The 15110-nt window shown below is 50.6% G+C and overlaps 1 long non-coding RNA gene across 1 annotated transcript; it reads left to right on the forward strand.

Moving 5' to 3' along the window:
- Positions 1 to 865: 865 nt before the first annotated feature.
- Positions 866 to 10356, forward strand: LOC114673014 (uncharacterized). Its single transcript, XR_013407368.1, has 3 exons — positions 866 to 1009; positions 8239 to 8481; positions 9982 to 10356. It is a non-coding gene; the product is annotated as an uncharacterized LOC114673014 (long non-coding RNA).
- Positions 10357 to 15110: the final 4754 nt, after the last annotated feature.

A 15110-nucleotide genomic window follows, 5' to 3' on the forward strand; every position in this document is an offset into this window, starting at 1 on the left:
CTGCTCCTCCTTCTCACTCCCCTCCCCCAGCCTGGTGACTCTGGCTTTTACCTGCAGCCCCATACCTGTCTCACTGAGTGATTGTCGTGGCTTTAGAGCCAGAGTTCCTGAGTGCCTGAGCCTATCCAGCTATATCAAAAGCCACTCTTGCTGCTGGCTTCCAGCTCTAGTTAGTTGCTCAGACCCCTTCCCAAACCTCACGTCTTGTGGCCTTTTTGCTCCCTGGCCTTCCAGGCTGGGTCCTGCCTTCATATGGACCTAATTCCCTGCTGCCTGGACCCACACCTCATGCCTTTAGGGATCTCCAGATGACCCCTGGCTCACGTCACTGTAACTGCCAATCATCTTCTCATTTGAATCAGACCCTGCCTGGTGGCACCCAAGAATCTGCCCAGTCTCCTAGGGACAGGTCTCCAGTCCTGGAGGGAAAGGTGCTAGGTATCTGGGGCTCAGCCTGCTTCAAGCTGGAGGTGAGGGGGGCGTGGCAGCATCCAAGAGCCACCTGGGAAGTGGCCACTGACATCTGGGCTCAGGCTATAGGCCCCCTCTTTTGATTTTCAAATTCAGTCTCCCATTTTTCCTTGTCATTTTTTGTTTTGCCAGCTTTCAGTGGCAGCAGCCCCTCCCCCTGGGGCTCAGAGCTGGAGTGGGAGTTTGAAGTGGTTTCTGCAAAATATTTTGGAGGAGAATGATCTGCCTTTAGTAGTCAAGGACTCTTCTTGCAACACTCAGGCTCCGTTTTACGGACAGAAGGAGTCCAGGAGGCTCTCTGAGCCGCACGAGGGCCTTTGCAACCTTCCCAGGCTCCGGCTGAGAGCAGCCATTTTGGAACATGTGAAACGGATTTCAAATTCCCTTTTTGCAGTTCGAGAAGATGGCGGCCTGAGCCGGAGTCCTCCTTCCCCTCCTCCCTCTCCGCTGCTGCAATGCCCAGGCCCCCCCCACTTTCCTCGTCTGTAATGGTGCCAGAGGCTTTAAATCTTGCAGAAGCCACATCTGCTGCCTGCAGGTAAACCTCCCTGGCTGAGCCCACTGCGCACGCCTCCACATTCTGGAGCCAGAAACAATGAGAAGCACATTTCCAGCAGCATCTCTCCTCCCGGTCATTTGCATAGCACAACCTCTCCCTCCACCCCCTCCTGTCTCCCACGTGGATCTTCATGTAATTAATTAATATCACATTCATCAGAGCTTAATTCATGTTCTTGTAATATACAAGGATTAAAAAAAAAATCCTACCAAGAGAGCAGTAATAGGCTCCGGCTTTTCTGGTCTGGGAGCAAATATAATGAGCCCCCATGAAAATATTGAATCGCTTCCCGCAGTCTCCACACCTCAGGGCACTGGCATGTTTACCGTGGCAAGCTACTCCTCTGTTCAGAAACACTACGGTCTCCTTTCCTGTGGGGGTAGCCATGCTGGGGCCACGCTGGAGCCCCTCCCAGGGGTGCACTCAGCAAGGCAGAGGCTCGGAGCCCTTCCTGGGAGTACATTCGGCAGTGGCAGAGGCTCAGCAGATGCTGGGGTTCTGGGTGGGTGAGAGCTGAGGGTTGAGCTTCCTGCAGAATGCCAAGAGTGGCATTGCAAGTTGCTCCTTCCCTCCCAGAGCCCATTTATTCTTAAACCACCCTCTCCCCTCCGCTACAGTGTGATGGCTCCTCCATGCTAATCGCCCTGTAGAACAAGGAGAAAAGGAAAGGTGGGCCCTTCACGGTATATATTTTGCTCTTTGAAACGACATGAACTCAGTGTAACGACCAGGCTGTTGTGGGGGCTGGGTTGTTTCTGGACAGAAAGTCCCGTCTGTGTCCAGGGGGCCGCGTCTGAGTACCGGCCATTCACACTGGCATGCTCTGTTTTGCTCGGACCCGGGACATGGCACGTGGGCTGTGTGAGCCCTCTTGGGGGCTGGAAACCCAAGGGGCCAACCAAGGGTTCTTGTTTCAACCAAACCTCCCCTTGCCATCCTCCATGCAGAACGCGTCCCTGGGGCCCTCACCCTGTCGTGAAAAAGCATGACCATTTTGTAAAGGGAAGATCAAAGAGCCAGAAGTCGCAGATGTGTGTGTGGCAGGGGGGACCCAGAGTGACAGTGGCCATGCAGTGTGTCCCGTGGTCGCCCCAGAGGCGGATGGGCCAGGCCGCTGCACAAACCGTGGGAGGAGGCAGGCGGGGAGGGAACCCGAGGACCCTACCTGTGTTCACCCCTCTGTTCCTCTCTGGGACCCATTATGGCTGAAGGTGACTTTTTCCTCCTTCCCCCAACCCCTCCCCTCCTCCCCTTCCCTCCCCCTGCTTTTTAATTTCTTCCCTTTTGCAAGGCTTTCTGTTCAGCTGGGGCTGGGAAGGAGCTGCCCCCGACCCCCTCTCGTGGTCGCCGGGGTAGGGGTGGGAGGAATCTGGAAACCACGTGCGATGCTCGGGGCTGCGCCCTCCTTCCCGGCGCGTGGGTCCGCGAGCGCCGCGCAGCCTCCAGAGCTGCTGCTTCCCCCGCTCCTCCTTCTCCCCCGCTCCTCCTTCTCCCCCTCCGCGCCTTCCCCTCGCGATCCCCCTCCTGCCTCTTGGGTCCTGGAAGCGTCCCAAGATGGGGTGGGGGGCACGGAAGGAGAGAGGGGAGGAGGGAGCTGGCCGGAGGCAGGGCCGCCAGGAAGTGGGACGGGGACTCTGGCGCCGCTCCAGGCTGCTGCGCGCGGACTGGGGACCGTGCACCGCTTTGCGCGCCAGACGCTGCATTTCTGGAACGGCAGCTGAGGCAATGCGGGGTGCGAAGCGGCGGCGGCCAGAGGGGCTCGCAGGGGCTGGGATCCGCGTGCCACTCTCCTCCTGGGTGCGGAGTACGATGTGCCCCGGCGGGGGCGAGGACGTCCGGGAGGGGCTGGGCTGCGCACGCTCGCGTGGGCGTCGCAGACGGGCGGTTTGGAGGCGCCGCAGTCGCTGGGAAATGGGAGCCTCCGTCCTGTTCTCTCTGCTGCTGAGCAGGGCTGGGCTGAGCTGGGCAGGAAAGCCAGGGTCCCCACCCCTCCCGTAGCAGGGCACGCCGCGCTGGCTGTTCCGGGGGCCCGGGAGGGCAGAGCTGTCAGGAGGTCTGCCTGGCATCATTAGGGGGGCTGTCTGTCTCTCTGTCCCCGGCTGGCGTGGCCCGGCAGGAGGCGAGGATGATATTTTCAGGAGAGCTGGTGATTTGACCTGACACCTGTCAGTCAGGTAAGCGCTGGCCTCCTGCCCCGCGGGGGAAGAGCCGGTTCTGCGCCCTGACCGGGCACGGGTCCCTCAGTGCTGAGGATGGCAGCTAATGAGCCCGCCGAGGGGCTGCCCACCGGGTGCACGGGCAGGAGCAGTGGGCACATCCCCTGCTTGCCAGACCCTGCGGAGGGGCTGCCCTCTCCCCCAGCGCCTTCTGCCCTCTCCTAGTGTCTCCAACACTGACCCTGGAAATCACGTTCTTGCTTCTCTTATCAGGATAGTCCTACATGTCTGGAACTTTCTGGGATGTTCCCTTTGCCTTGGAAGTGTTTATTTATTATTTTAAAATCACCTCTAGGGTATTTATCCTTCAAGATAAAGCCAGTACCTAGAACCAGGTGTCCTTCCTGCAGGGCTTTAGGCTCTGCCTGACTTGGGTTCTCAGGCAACCCTTTCCTTCCCTGTACAACCTGGGGTTTGACTTTTGCGGAAGTAATCTGTTATGGTCTAAATTGTGGCCTCCTCAAATCCATATATTAAATCCAGAAGCCCCTGGCTGGGCATGGTGGCTCACGCCTGTAATCCAGGCACTTTGGGAGGCCGAGTTGGGCGATCACCTGAGGTCCGAATTTCGAGGCCAGCCTGGCCAACATGGTGAAACCCCGTCTCTACTAAAAATACAAAAATTAGCCGGTCGTGGTGGCGGGCACCTGTAATCCCAGCTACTCCAGAAGCTGAGGCTGAGAATCACTTGAACCCGGGAAGCGGAGTTTGTGGTGAGCTGAGATCCTGCCGTTGCACTCCAGCCTGGGCGACAAGAGCGAAACTCAAAAAATAAAATAAAATAAAATAAAATAAAATAAAATAATCCCGAAGCCCCAGTATCTCAGGATATGACCGTATTTGGAGATAGAGCCTGTAGGAAGGTAATTAAAGTAAAATGAGGTCCTTAGGGTGGGCTGCAATCCAACAGGACTGATGTTCCTTATAGGAGGAGGAGATTAAGACACACACAGAGGGACGACCATGTGAGGACACAGGGAGGAGAGAACAACCTTCTATAACCATAGTCCCCAACCTTTTTGGCACCAGGGACTGGCTTTGTGGAAGGCAGTTTTTCCACGGACCCGGCTGGGGTGGGGGATGGTTTCGGGATGATTCCAGCGTTACATTGATTGTGTACTTTGTTTCTATTGTTATTACATTGTGATATATAATAAAATAATTATACACTTCACTGTAATGTAGAATCAGTGGGAGCCTGAGCTTGTTTTCCTGCAGCTAGACGGTCCCATCTAGGGGTGATGGGAGACGGTGACAGATCATCAGGTCTTGAATTCTCATAAGAAGCACGCAACCTAGATCCCTCGCATGTGCAGTTCACAACAGGGTTCATGCTCTTGTGCGAATCTAATGGTTCCTAATGGTCCACAGACCGGTACTGGTCCTCGGCCCAGGGGTTGAGGACCCCTGCTCTATAAGGCCGGGAGAGAGGCCTCAGAAGGAACAACCCTGCCGAGACACCTTGATCTCAGACTTCCAGCCTCCAGAACTGCGCGGAAATGCGTTCCTGTTGAAGGCACTCTGACCGCAGTGCCTTGCCGTGGCAGCCCTCAACAACGAATACAGAGTCTATTGAACAAAATGAATCCAAAATGTATGCCCAAAGATAGCTGCCAGGTTTATGAAAACACCTGCTATGATACGAGGGGATGTGGACGACAGATGTGGGTGCTGGAATTCAAGTTGGTTTCGTTAGTCATTCTCCTGCCCCACGTCCCTGCCCCCATAGCAGTTACATTTTCTTAAAGCATACTTGTTTAAAAAGGTATTTACACAACAGATCAACATTTAAGTACATGTTTAAAAGCAATTATGAGCGTGCTCACCTGTCAGGGCAGGATGGTTTTGCTCATGGGTTTCCAGTTGGTTGGGTAGATAATCAGCTCAGGTGTTGTTTTGTTTTAAGCCTACCCCCTACTGTAATTGTGTGTTTACTTTTATGATAATGTCACATCACTCTCATATTTACTGGCAGGGATTAAGTTATTCTAATAAAAGATAGAGAAATAAATTTCAGACCCTGTTTCCTGGCCATCCCCACCCCTATCTTTCAAAAATTGGACAATTTTCCGAGATCACGGGAAGCAGTTTTGAGTGTTTGGAAGCCGTGGATGCCCCAGCCTATGGCAGCTTTTTTCAACTGTAACCCACTTGCCAATAAGGTCTCCCTGTGTGGGGTCAAAGGATGTGGCCCCTGCCATCCATGTGGTCACTAGGGAGGATACAGTGTGCCGCACCCCAGCCTAACTGCTCCTGGGGGCCTGGGCAGTTGTGGTCACTAAGTCCTGACTCTGCCATGGCAGAGTCATCTTCTGGGCAGACACTGATGCTCAGTGGCCTCCAGGGGATTTGACGGGTCCCCTTGACACACTGGAGGCTCTCTGGCTAGAGTCCGCTCCCAGACACCCTCATTCCTGTGTCTCCAGGACTGGAGAGGCCTACTGGCCTTCTGGGAGGATGTTTCTGTTGTTGGGCCGATGGTCAGTCCCATGCAGAGGATGGCAAAGCTTCACCTGCCACAGTTGGCAGGTATCTCAACAAGGAGCCCGTTTAGTAGCTCACTGTCTAGTGCCAAGGATGGCCGTGTTGGGTACCACAGAACCACTGTGGCCAGCAAGCTTACAGACACTGTCTGTTGTCAGAGCAGAGACAGTGTGGAGTTTACATCATCCTCATCACCACAAACTGCCCCGGCAGGAGCTCGGAGGGGACCCAGGTGCTGGTAGGGACTTTGGCACATTCGCAGGTGACAGCAGTGACACTGGTGGTGACGATAGTTGGGATAGTGACTCGGCCTCACAGCTGCGTCCATGTCTCGCAAAATCACGTGGTCTCTGTTGGTCTTCACAGTCCTGGAAATTGTCAAATTCTTGCGCTGTGGGGTGGAGGTGGACAGGAGGCAAGGTCTAAAATTCACTTCTCTCTGAATGAATGGGTCCTCTCTTCCTTTGCTCAAGAAGGTTTTGTGATCATGCCAACAACCAGAGCTGCCCTCGCCTTCCTTCAAATTGCCAAAGCACTCAGGAATCTTCTGCCCTTAGAGTTTATCGTGGGGTCCTCTCTCCACGCCCTTGCTGATAGAGCTCTGGAGAGGGGCTTTGAGGAGTGTGTGTGACCATCCCCAGCATAGCTGCCCCCCCATCAACACTTATTTTAGGGAAGGAAAGAAGCCAAATAGGTCTTACCGTCCCATTTTATGAATGAGGAGATGGGCACAGAGAAGTTCAGCAACTGGCTCAGGTCAAATGCTTGTGATTTTTGTTTTTGTTGTTTATTTGCTTGTGATTTTTATGTCTTACACATTGCCTGGTGCTCTTCTGAAAAAATTCCACATTGGAAACTTTGCGACATGAAGCCATCTACCAATCGGGTCATATGTCTAGGGAGACACTATTGCTGTAGGTATCAAGAAGTTTTGCTCCAGAGAAATGGTCCAGTCCAATTCTGCTTCCCAAGTAGGCCAGGATGTCCACAGGACACCATGAAACAGTGACTCCCTCCTGCATTTTATTTATTTATTTTTGAGACAGGGTGCTGCTCTGTCACCCAGGCTGCAGTGGCTTAATCTCAGTTCACTGCAACCTCCACCTCCCAGGTTTAAGTGATTCTCCAGCCTCAGCCTCCCAAGTAGCTTGGACTACAGGCGTGAACCACCACGTCTGGCTAATTTTTGTATTTTTCATAGAGACGAGGTTTCACCGTATTGGCCAGGCTGGTCTTGAACTCAAGGTGATCCACCTACCTCAGCCTCTCAAAGTCCTGGGATTATAGGTGTGAGCTGCTGCACCCAGCCCTGTCTGCATTTTAAATGGCTGCAGCCACACACAACATGCTCTCCTTCTTTGCAAGCTCAGCTGGGGGAGTGGGTGAGGGAGGGACTCAGGGGTGGTGCTGTTGGTTCTTTTTACCTGGATTTTCTCACGCAGAGTAATTGTGAGAAGAACAGGGTTTCCTCCCCTGAACTCGGAGGAAATGGAAAAAAATTTCCCACTAGCAAAAGTAGGTAGAAAAGAAATTTTAGAAGTAAAATAAATTTTACTTCTTCACTAGACTTTTAAATTTATTTATTTATTTATTTATTTATTATTATATTATTATTATTATTTTTTGAGACAGAGTCTCACTCTGTTGCCCAGGCTGGAGTGCAGTGGTAAGATCTTGGCTCACTGCAACTTTCACCCCCCAGGCTCCAGCAATTCTCCTGCCTCAGCCTCCTGAGTAGCTGGGACTGTAGGTGCCCACCACCATGCCCAGCTAATGTTTGTATTTTTCGTAGAGACGAAGGTTTCACCATGTTGGCCAGGCTGGTCTCAAACTCCTGATCTCAGGTGATCCACCTGCCTTGGCCTCCCAAAGTACTGGGATTACTTGGGAGGCTGAGGCAGAAGAATCGCTTGAACCCAGGAGGTGGAGGTTGCAGTGAGCCGAGATTGCGCCACTGCACTCCAGCCTGGGCAACAAGAGCAAAACTCCATCTCAAAAAAAAAAAAACAAAACCAAAAAGACCTGAAGCCGGACTATGGGCCCAAAATGCCAGGGATGATATGAGGTCCTCAAAAAGGGTCCAGGAAATGCTGTATCTAAAGAGTCAGAGTTGTGGACCAAAAACATACCCATCCACCGCGTGTATACCCTGCACTTCCTGGCCCTCCATTCTTGGGGTTGCCTGGCCCTCCATGCTTGGGGTTGTATGATATGGTTTGGCTGTGTCCCCACCCAAATATCGTCTTGAATTCCCACATGTCATGGGAGGGAACTGGTGGGAGGTAATTGAATAACGAGGGTGGGTCTTTCCCATGCTGTTCTCGTGATAGTGAATAAGTATCTTGAGATCTGATGGTTTTATAAGGGGGTGTTTCCCTGCATAAGCTCTCTCTTTGCCTGAGCCATCCTTGTAATACGTGACTTGCTCCTCCTTACCTTCCACCATGACTGTGAGGCCTCCCCAGCCACGTGGAACTATAAGTCCATCAAACCTCTTTTTCTTCCCAGTCTCAGGTATGTCTTTATCAGCAGTCACCCCTCACTCCTGCCCTGTCTGGATCTGGACAAGAGCCCACCACTCAGTTGGCAGTAGTCAGGCAGCTCTGCCCCTAAGAACCTGCAGCTTTTGGAGGAAAGGCACCCTGTGGTTTCAGAAGCCCAAGAGTCCTTGCAGCTTAGCACCTCCAGCCTGGTGCTTGGCAGATGATTGCCTTCAGGGCTGGAAGGCGGTTCTCTTAGGAGAGGGAGCAGGTGAGCACGTACGAAGGGTCACTCTCAGATCCTTTCAAAGAGAAAGGGTGTCATGCAGATGCCAACAGGTTGATCATCAGAACCAGAGGGTGCTTTAACACACAGATTCCCAGGCTCTGCCAAGATGATTCCCAAGGTGATTCCCGGGTAGGACTGCCAAGGTGCACAGTTTGGGTGAGAGCCACAGCTGATTGCCAGAAAGTTACGGCAGGAGGGGGAGACACTGACACCACGCCTTGCCTGGGACCCACCCGAGAGGCGAAGCACTTTTATGGCTTGGCAGTCTTGGAAGAAGGGGTTGGGAGGTCTGGCCTGCCTGGGAACCCTGGAGTTTCCATGCTTCTCTCATAGGACAAAGGCACCGAGTTTTTGTTTGTTTGTTTGCTTTTCTTTTTTTTTGAGACCGAGTTGCCTCTGTTGCCCAGGCTGGAGTGCAGTGATGCGATCTTGGCTCACTGCAAGCTCCGCCTCTGGGGTTCATGCCATTCTTCTGCCTCAGCCTCCCAAGTAGCTGGGGCTACAAGTGTCCACCACCACGCCCGGCTATTTTTTTGTATTTTTAGTAGAGACGGGGTTTCACCATGTTAGCCAGGATGGTCTCGATCTCCTGACCTCGTGATCTGCCCGCCTCGGCCTCCCAAAGTGCTGGGATTACAGGCTTGAGCCACCGCGCCCGGCCAGGCACAGAGTTTTATCAGCAAAGAGTAAACCAAAATGTATTCTCTGAACACAAAACTCCTGGCTGAGAGTTCCAGGCTGAAAGCCATTGTGCTGGGAGCCGTGGGTGCTGACGTCATCCCCCTCCCTGCCCGAAGGCTCCTCTTCCAGGGTCTGAACCAGACAGCCAGGAAAAGTGGTGTTCGGAGTGCTGGGCCTTCAAGGTGCCCTCGGTCTCTTTGGTAGAAAACAAGGAAGCAATGTCCTTGAGTGGGGGTACTGCTCTCCTCCTGGGAGGGGAGGAAGAGACTGACTGGCAGCCACATGTGGCATGGGGAGTGCAGTCCAGGCAGAGGGTGGTGGCTCCTCAAATACCCACTGTTGGTTTCCTGCATATCTAAGGGGGTGTGTGACTCAGGGGTCCTTCCTGTTGTCTATGGTGTCTTTACATTAACCACCTGAGGGGAAATTTTAATTTGTAATACATCTGTGTTATGGTAGAAGCTCAACCGCTCCAGTGGCTATAAAAATTAATTCCTTATCCTAAACATTATTACATAGCTTTTGAAATGAATCGACTTGTGGTTGGGTTCTTGGTTTGGGCCATTATTTGCAATTAGTATAATCAAATAGCATCATCCGTAATACTTCCCCTCCTATCCCCAGCCTTCCCCAGGCCCCACCCCTTGATCTTGTTGGGAAATGGATTCTATGAAGTCATCAGAATTGTCAATGGCATATGGTGGGTGGAGACTGCCTGCTGATTTTGATGGCTGAGAAAGAGATTTTCTTTCCATTCTCGAATAGTCAATTTCGCTCACTGTTGTGGTTTGTTTCTTTCAGAAAACTGTGTGTTCTTCAGAACATCATGATAACCTGGCATTCATGGGTCTATGGAGACAATTCAGGGGGTCTGGGAGCTTGGATGGGATAAATTTCCATCTTTATTTTCAGGAAACTTTATTTTCAGGAAACTACTGAAGTTTTGCATTTCTTTAATTATAAATGGAATCAGTACAACCCAATAGTACGCACAGACAGTGACTTCTCCACTGCATTAAAGTGGCTGCAGATATCTCAAAATATTATTTACATTTATTATAACTTAGAAATTTGGGTGGTAATTAAACCAGCAACTATTCTTTGTTTAATGCATTAAGAAAGAAGTATGTATACTATCATATCTCAACTAAAAATATTTTAAGAACTGGATTTTAACTTTATTGGTTTCCTTTGTAACTCTCTGTATTTCATTTTAGGCATTTAAAAATGTTATTCTGAGAAGGGCTTCAGCAGATGTCAGAGGTGTCCATGGCAGAGCCATGATTAAGATCCACTGGTGTAGACTAGAGCAAGTGTGTGCATCCGAGGTTGGTATGAAAGTTATGTTCGTGTTCAAATCCCAGTCTCCCATCTCATAGCTGCGCAAGTTGTGTCCTGATCCATCACTTTATTATTATTATTTTTCTTGGGATGGAGTCTTGCTCTGTTGCCCAGGCTGGAGTTCTGTGGCACGATCTCGGCTCACTGCAACCTCCACCTTCCGGGTTCAAGCAATTCTCCTTCCTCAGCCTCCTGGATAGCTGGGATTACAGGCACGAGCCACCGTGCCCAGCTAATTTTTTTGTATTTTTAGTAGAGATGGGGTTTCACCGTGTTGGCCAGGCTGGTCTCAAAACTCCTGACCACAAGTGATCCACCTGCCTCGGCCTCCCAAAGTGCTGGGATTACAGGTGTGAGCCATTACGCCCAGCCTCATCACTTTAAATTGGGAATAATAGTCACCATACAAGGGTATTGGGAATGATTAAAAGTGTTAGTACCAAAGGAATAATTCTAGGACCTAACCTCATAGGGTTGCAGGAGCACTGAATGAGATAATCCATGAGGTTAGGTCCTAGCATCATTCCTGTTTTACAGATGGGGAAGTTGAGGTTTATTTCAAGTAAGTGCCCAAGGTCACATAGCTAGGAAGTGGTAGAACTAGGATTTGAGCCCCAGCCATTGGGCAGCAGATCCCATCCCAGATCCTATATTGGCCTCCAAAAAGTCAAGCACCCCTGGGTCAGTGGAAATTGCAATCTGGGTCATACAGAGTCCGGAGGCCAGTCTCCAATTTCTAGGCTTTTAGAGCCCTCATTTGACCTTGAGCTGTAACAAAGTGCTCACAAACATGTGCCAGTAACTTCCCACAATGAAGGACAGTTGTGTGGGTCTATGGTGGGGTGATGTGTTGCTTCTTACTGAATGTGAAATAAAGCTTAGGAACACTGGATCCGTGTGCTTCAGGAGTGGTGGGGATTGCCCTGGTTGAGTGACTGGAGCATTAAGTGAGATGGGATCTTTGGTGTCATCCTATGATGACAGTGACAGTGGCAGTGATGATGATGATGACAATCACCCTCTTCTTTTTCTTCTTCCCCTTCTTCCCCTTCTTCCCCTTCTTCCCTTCCTTCCCCTCCTTCCCCTCCTTCCCCTTCCTCTTCTCCTTCTCCTCCTCCTCCTTCTCCTTCTTCTTCTTCGAAAGTCTCTCTCTGTCACCCAGGCTGGAGTGCAGTGGCACGATCTCGTCTCACTGCAACCTCCGCCTCCCAGGTTCAAACAATTCTCCTCCTAAGTAGCTGGGACTACAGTCGTCCGCCACCACGCCCAATTAATCTTTGTATTTTTAGCAGAGATGGGTTTCACCTTATTGGACAGGCTGGTCTCAACCTCCTGATCTCAGGTGATACACCTGCCTTGGCTTCCCAAAGTGCTGGGATTACAGGTGTGAGCCACTGCACCCAGCCAACAATCACTTTCATGCAGCATGCCCTTTGAGTGCCTACCGTGTATCAGGTCCTGATGCTGCCCTTGAGGAGTTGACAGTTGGGGGGAAAGGACGAGGAATATGCTGTCTTACCCCATCACAAAACAAGGGAGAAAATAATGAATGTCACAAGACAGGTGCCAGCAGCAGGTTATGGGAGTCCTGCCACTGCCTTGCTCCGGTGGGCCCTGTGAGGATGCACTGGATGAATTCGCTACTGCAGCAGTGCATCCGCCTTCCAGAGGGACCATCGGAGCCAGCCCCGCGTTGCAGGAACCTGACAACCCTGAGGTCCAGCCTCCCCCGACGCCCAGCCCAGCTCAGTCCACTGTGTCCTCTTTGGCCTCTTCCTGTCCTCCTTTCTCGGTTGTTCTCAGCCGAACCACAGGACTGGAAGTTTTGTCGCTTTCTCTAAGGACTTGCCTGTCAGGGGGAGTTAGTTCGAGGGGAACGGGGAGTGAAGACTCGAATTTCAGGTAAAAATCTCCAGGCTCTGAGGAGACTGGGTCTGACAGCCAGTGCTGGCCTCGGGGACCCTGATGGAGACGTTCACACAGGTGCCGACTGCAGGACGACGCTGCCGAGGAGGCACCTGCTGGGGCCAATTAGAATTCCTCGTTCTGGGCTGGGTTCATTTGCATAAACTCTGGGCCCCCAGGAAAAATCTTCCACTAGGCCTCCTCCTCTTTGTTAATTGAAAAAGGCTCTTTGTCTGTCTTCAGCTGTCAGCTCACATGCGGCCTCCCCAGGCAAGTTTTTACCAGCTCCTCAGACCAGGCAGGTTGCCCCTGCTATCTCTGCGTCTCCTCCCCACACCTCAGCTCACCCACTTGGAATTATTTGTGGAGTGTTTCCTTCCAGCTCCAGTGCCACAAGGACAGGGACCTTGTCTCTTCCTGTGGTGGTTGTTTTTATCATCACCTAATCCATATCTACTGCAGGGCAGGGGTTGTTTACTCAATGAATGAATGCATTTCCTTGTAGGACGCCTGGCTGCCCGGAGTGAGCCACGCTCCTTACAAAGACCAGGCAACTACGTTGAAGAAATGCTGATATTTATTAAGAAACACTCTTCCAACCATTTTTAATTTTGGGGGATATTAAAGTATTTATTAGGCTGGGTGTGGTGGTTCACGCCTGTAATCCCAGCACTTTGGGAGGCTCAGGCAGGCGGATCACTTGTGGTCAGCAGTTTGAGACCAGCCTGGCCAACATGGTAAAACCCTGTCTCTACTAAAAATACAAAAATTAGCCGGGCGTGGTGGCTCGTGCCTGTAGTCCCAGCTACTTGGGAGGCTGAGGAGGAGAATCGCTTGAACCTGGGAAGGGGAGGTTGCAGTGAGCTGAGACTGAGCCACTGCACTCCAGCCTGGGTGACAGAGCAAGACTCTGTCTCAAAATAAAATAAAATAAAATAAAATAAAATAAAATAAAATAAAATAAGATGTATTAGACAAAAACTGAGAGTTCTTACTTTAAATTGATTTGGAATTTTGGGTACACATATACTTTTTTATAAAATAAATTGAAAGTGAATCATCGAAGAAATATTACGTTATATAAATATTAACTTGTTTGAAGTACTTATTAAAAAACAAAAAAAAAAAACAAAGGCCAGGCATGGCCCCATCCGCAGAGAGCTGGTCAGCCCGCATTTTCTCCAGCTCTTACCCCGGCTGCCTCTCCTCTGGTTTCTGAGCCTCCCCACCCCCACTTAAGGAGCTTACAGCTGAGCGAGAGAGATAAGATGTAAGTGTGTGGAAAGATTATTTTTTATTTTTGGAAAGTTGAACATTTTAAGCCAGTACCCCATGAGGCTGTGGGATTAGGCTGGAGGTAGAACTTGCTTATCCCATTTGGAATTGCTGAAGCTTCCCAGAAAGGCTTACTTCTTCCTCTTTTTTTATTTTTAAAATTCTGCAGAAATTCTTCCATGCCAAGGCTGGCCTTGGGAGAAGAGTGGATGTCAAAATGTCAATGATGGATTGGAACGATGGGTGGGAAAGAGAGCCAGGGGGAGCTTTTGAGATAACATCAGAGGAACTGGCGTTCGAGGGCTTGGTGGATGATTTCGAGAACTGGCTAATGCATTTGGTCAGAAGACGGCTGGTGATGGGCTGTGTTCCTATCCTGGCTCCCGTTTCTAAAAAACAGCAGGCACCCAACCGGCTCTCAGTGTCCCTTTGTCCCAGGGAGCTTGGCAGAAGAAGCCAGGACGTCTCACAAGGAGCAGATGGCCCTCAAAGCTGGAGGACCATCAAGAAAGAGCCTCCCCGGTGAGGAGAACTTAGGTTACTGATGTGGGAACTCAAAAACTCTTGCTTCTGTGTACCCAGGGGTTCCTTTTCATCTCCGCAGGAATCCTAAGTATTTCAGGGACCCGGGGCAGTTGCACAGAGTGGCCATCGGGTGTCAGTGTGGAATTAGAAGCTCTGCCTCTGTTGCTTCGCTCAGCTGCTCTGCTTTGAGTTAGATGCTCCTGGAAGCTGGGCCCGCAGCCCCATGCAGGCTGGGAATGGGGATGGAGCCGTGAGGGTTCTCCCTTAATTTAATGGCCCCGTCCACTGAGCTGAGAACATGGCTATGATCCTCAGCTTGGGCAGTTCCTATTGTATTGAGGCTTTGGAGTGCTTATGAGCTGGGCTGAGTCACGCTGATAAAAAGTTAATTTCTATTTGCTGTGGCTGAGTAATTGGATGAACATGAAAGCAATTAAATATTAAAACATACAAACAAATAACTAAGTCACTGTAATTAGCCAAAGTTTGATCACTGTCATATTTATTTAGGAAGAGGTGATATGTCTCAGCAGGTGACATTTTAAATACCCCGGGCCTCTCTGGTGTTGTCTTTGGAGAATGCTGAATAATGTACAGAGAATTTAATTAAACCCTGTTGTAAATCAGCCATGATGACAGGGAAATGACAGCCACATGTTGAAATGAGAATTAGTCCACAGCAAGGGATATTAATTAACTCTTTTTCTGAAGGCCTCTGGCACAGAGTGGCATTAAAAAAAAAAAAAAAGCCAGTGCTTTGACGTGGGGAGGGCATTGTGCCTATTATTATTTTTATAATCATCATTATTATTTATGGCTTGAATTTCTTCAATGGCCAAAGTGCAGCTAATAATCAAGATGCCATACAATGAGATTAAACAATT

This window comes from Macaca mulatta, chromosome 16 (genome assembly GCF_049350105.2).
Source record: "Macaca mulatta isolate MMU2019108-1 chromosome 16, T2T-MMU8v2.0, whole genome shotgun sequence".
Lineage (NCBI taxonomy): Eukaryota > Metazoa > Chordata > Mammalia > Primates > Cercopithecidae > Macaca > Macaca mulatta.